The sequence below is a fragment of the Sarcophilus harrisii genome, chromosome 2 (assembly GCF_902635505.1).
Source record: "Sarcophilus harrisii chromosome 2, mSarHar1.11, whole genome shotgun sequence".
Lineage (NCBI taxonomy): Eukaryota > Metazoa > Chordata > Mammalia > Dasyuromorphia > Dasyuridae > Sarcophilus > Sarcophilus harrisii.
In genome coordinates, this window is record NC_045427.1 from 247,697,447 (window position 1) to 247,702,533 (window position 5,087).

Here is a 5,087-nt window from a genome sequence, read left to right on the forward strand (position 1 = left end):
TCTGTAAGAAATGACCAACAGGATAATTTCAGAAAGGCCTGGAGAGACTTACACGAACTGATGCTGAGTGAAATGAGCAGGACCAGGAGATCATTATATACTTCAACAACAATACTATATGATGACCAGTTCTGATGGACCAGGCCATCCTCAGCAACGAGATCAACCAAATCATTTCCAATGGAGCAGTAATGAACTGAACCAGCTATGCCCAGAAAAAGAACTCTGGGAGATGACTAAAAACCATTACATTGAATTCCCAATCCCTATATTTATGCACACCTGCATTTTTGATTTCCTTCACAAGCTAATTGTACAATATTTCAGAGTCTGATTCTTTTTGTACAGCAAAATAACGTTTTGGTCATGTATACTTATTGTGTATCTAATTTATATTTTAATATATTTAACATCTACTGGTCATCCTGCCATCTAGGGGAGGGGGTGGGGGGTAAGAGGTGAAAAATTGGAACAAGAGGTTTGGCAATTGTTAATGCTGTAAAGTTACCCATGCATATATCCTGTAAATAAAAGGCTATTAAATTAAAAAAAAAAAAAAAAAAAAAAACGCTCATCACCTCAAAAAAAAAAAAAAAAAAAAAAAGGTGTAAAGGTCTGTCTCCTCTTGTGTTCAGGGTCCAGGCCTAAGCTGAGAAAGTCTGATCCCAAATGGTTGGGCAATTGGCATACATTGCTTAATCAATATGCTCAGAAAATTGACTACTTCCTTAGTCAATTCACCTTCTGCTCTTTTAGTGATGACAAAGAACTGGAAAATGGTAGGGGGGGAGGGGGGAAGCTCATATACTGCATGTACTTCTCATGTCCGATGTTCTATTTTACATCATAGCTATTTATCTGTTATCCTTCATAACTGCAACCTTCATGAAAAGAGGGGCTTAAATATTTTAAACATCGTTTTATCTCCACCAGGGCCTACAATCCTTTGCATGCAGTAAGTGGGTAATTCATAAACTGATATTGAATTAAAAAGAGCCCTTGGGTTTGAGACACAGGATCAGAAATATGACTTGTCCATTGTCACAAATCACTAAACCTTAAAGGTGGGTTCAAAGCCAAGCCTCTACTTAAACTTAGTCTGGTACTTACTATATCTCACTGACTCTCAAGCCTTGGCATGGTATTCCTCCTCAACACTAATACATGGGATTTAGAGACACTCATTGGATTTACCCACTCCCCATTCCTTTCTTCCACCCATAACCCACTTTTCCAGAAGGAAACAATTTCTACCTGTGGGTACATGAAGATACTGATGATCATACCGATCACACATCCACTCCCAAAAGGATAAAATGTGCTGTGTAAATTCTGTTGATACTTTTTATATGAATAAAAAAATAGAAACCAAGTTGCTACCCAAATATTGGAGAATGGCTGAATAAATCAAGGTATATGAATACAATGGGATATTGCTGCACTATATGAGACAATGGATATGGAGACTTCAGAGTGTGGAAGTATGTACATTAAGACTTCATTTTGTTACAGAAAATATTTTAAAAAATTAAATTTTCTGCAGTCTGAAATCTTTGGTCTTATCTGAATCAAAGACTTACTCACCTTTAAGTAATTAAAGACTTGAAGTTTAGGGAAGCATTCAGATTCCTAGAAACTAGAATGAGATAGAGTAACTATCCTTTTGTGTTTAACCAAGGTGTTTAATTATGTGTCCCATAGTTTATCATGAATTAAATCAATCCCTTTGTTTACTTTAGATTTAACTAAAAGAATAAAATATCCATTTAATGTAATTAAAATAACTATCTCTTTGTCTGCCTTTGACCAGGTTGAAGTGAATTGTTGAAAGGAGTAGTTAAAGAATAGTTTCAGGAAGATAGTCCTCCAAGAGTGCACTAGCACTGACATTATTATCATCCTGTTTAAGCAAATGGGAAAAAAAAAAAACTGAACTTGAACTTTGTACTTTGTTTTCTCTTGTTGTGGAATTTTGTCTTTTGTTTCATACAAAATGTCAGATGACATTAGGTCAGGGACAATTTCAAGTAGCAGAAGAATCTTTGCTGGTATTCCAGTAAGCAGGAATAATTGTCTGAAATTATTTTAGGTAAAAATGCAGAATATGAAGTCTTTCTTCCACAAAAGAAACATGAGAAGTCTTGTATATAGAGTACAAAAGGAAGAAAATAAAACCAGAAGAATGAGATATACACAATGGCTACAATAATGTAATGAACATAACATTAAAAGACAGCTGAAATCAGAAAGTGCACTGACCAATATTTATTCCTGAAGACAATGAATGAAACATTATCTCCTCTTGATATGGGACTACAGATATCAAAGTTGCATCCTTTGACAGAAGGGGAAACTGTGCCTATCACTTTTGCTTAACTGTTTTTGTTATAAGGAAGTCATGTGGTGGAGTGAATAGTAACAAGCCTGTAATCAGTAAGAGAGAGATGACTCTTCCTTAGTTCAAATCCAGCCTCAGACGCTTACTAGTTGTGTAACCCTGAAAAGGTCACTTGTTTCTGTTTGCCTCAGTTTCCTCATCTATATGAGATGGAGAAGAAAATGACAAACTATCCCAGTATCTTTGACAAGAAAACTCCAAATGAGGTCACGAAGAGTTGGACATGATTAAAACAACTGAACAACAACAATAGCTACTTTTGTTATAATAAAGGAGTCAAGAGAGTAAAATAATAGAAAGAAATATGGTGAGCTCTTCCTACTACACACTCATTCAAACAGATCTAGAAAATATATCAGACCAAAGAAAAAGTCATTGTGAGTCAATGAGTCACCTGGAAGGCATGGAAAAAAGAGCTTAAATATTATGTTTCAAGAAATCTTAAGATTACACTCACACAGAATAGCATGGAAATGTTTGTTCATTTGTTTCAGCTGTGTCTGACTCTATGCCTCCATTTGGGGCTTTCTTGGCAATGATACTGGAGTAGTTTGCCATTTCCTTCTCCATCTCATTTTACAGATGAGGTAACTGAGGCAAACGGTGAAATGACTTGTGTGAGATCACAGAGCTAATAAGTGAAGCCAATTTGACTCAGAAAGATAAGTCTTCCTGACTCCAGTCCCAGCATTGTGCTACCTACTTGCCAAGGCATGGAAATACATGAAACTCATTAGGGAAAGATAAAATGAGGAATTAGCTCTAAAAAAACAAACTCCAATTAAAGATGAACAAAAATATTCATAGATCTTTTTAAGTTGACAAAGAACTGGAATCTGAATGTGTACCCATCATTTGGGGAATGAATGAACATACTATGGAATATAAATATGATGGAATACTATTGTGCTATAAATGATTAAGTAAATAGTTTCAAAGAAACTTGGGAAAACTTCAATCAACTGATACAGAGTAAAGTGAACAGAACCAAAAGAACAATTTATACAATGACAAAAACATTGTAGAGACAATTTTGAAAGACTTAGAAAGTCTGATCAGTATAACAATCAACTATAATTCCAGAGAATTAATGATGAAACATTGCTATCTACCACCTGATTAAAAGAAAGGTAAAAAACTCATAGTACAAAATAAAATAGTATATAGAAATACTATAAATATGATATACAATAATAAGTCTTATTCTGTACTCTGTATCATTCTGCATGCTTATGTGTATATATTTATATAAAATATACACACACACAAATGTATATCCATGTATGTATATATTCTTTTAGATATGGTCAACAAAGAAATTTATTTTGCTCGAGTATACATGTTTGTAACAATGACTTTAGCTTTCAGTCTCAATTGGTGGTGGGAAAGGGGAGAAGGATCTATGCTGACTGAAAAGAAACAATAGAAGAGATATGAGAAAATCACCTCTAGAGATCCACAAGTGTGTATATTGTACATATTTTCAGACATTTTTAACATAATCAGTTATGCTGATGTTTTTCTTTTCTTTTTCCATTTGTCTTTAAAAATATTAGGTACACATGACTAATACAGGAATATTTTACATGACCACACACATAAAATCTATATCAAATTGCTTGCATTCTCAATGAAGGGGGAGAGAAGAGAAATTGGAATTCAAAATTAAAAATAAAAACTAACAACAAATATTAAGTATTTTTTGAATATAGTTAAATAAAAAATATTTGAAAAAAATTTACACGAGATGGCTCTCTTGGAGGGGGCAAGAGAAGGATCTTGGAGGAAATTATGGTGATGTAAAAAAAACAAAAGAACAATAAAAAGCTGTTTAAAAATACGAGTATTTGTAGTTGGTCTAGGGGTGTTGCAATATATAAATAAATGACTGCTGAATAAAAAGCAAAAGGAATAAATTTTTTGCTGCTTTTAAAACACTATCCATCTCTGCATTTATGAAGTTTCTTTATTAACTCATTTTACGATATTCTTAGATTCATGTAAATGTAGTTTTCTGCCTTACAGGACAACAAAGCCAGCCTGATTGATTTTGTCCTACTGCATAAGTCCTCACCTGAAGCTTAAAATCACTGAAATCATAACCACAAGACAAAATTGGAATAAGCTGTTTAATACTAAACATTTTGTGTGGGAATTAAAAACTCTCTTATAGTAATACAACAATCTTCCCCTGGGGATGAGTCCCTTTATACTATGACCCTACAAAGGCCTAGTTCTTCAGAAGCCCCCACTCTCCAAATGGTGGGGTAATTACACCTGTGAGAAGGTAACAAGTAGGTAGAGAGATGGAAGTGCATCAGGAGGACACAACTTCTTAATTCCTAGACATTCTCCTAGAAAACCTTTTAAGTACTGAAAGTAATGAAATTATGACTTCAGTGCTATGAGACAAGGACAAATTATTTCTTTGCCCCATACCTTGGAAGTTCTTCACAGTGACCTGACATCATAAGAATATGTCTGGCCTGCTCAGGACATCATTTGATCATGACCTAAACCCTGTTCCCAGGGATTAAAGTCTGGCCCAGTTATGAAAGAAGGCTGGAATTTGAAGATGAAATGGGGAAGAATGAAGTGCCTAATATTAGGTATAGTTTCTAATTCAATGTGATTTCTATTACTGGTGTTCCTTCCCACACTGTCCCAGATCAAAAACCATCACAGAAAA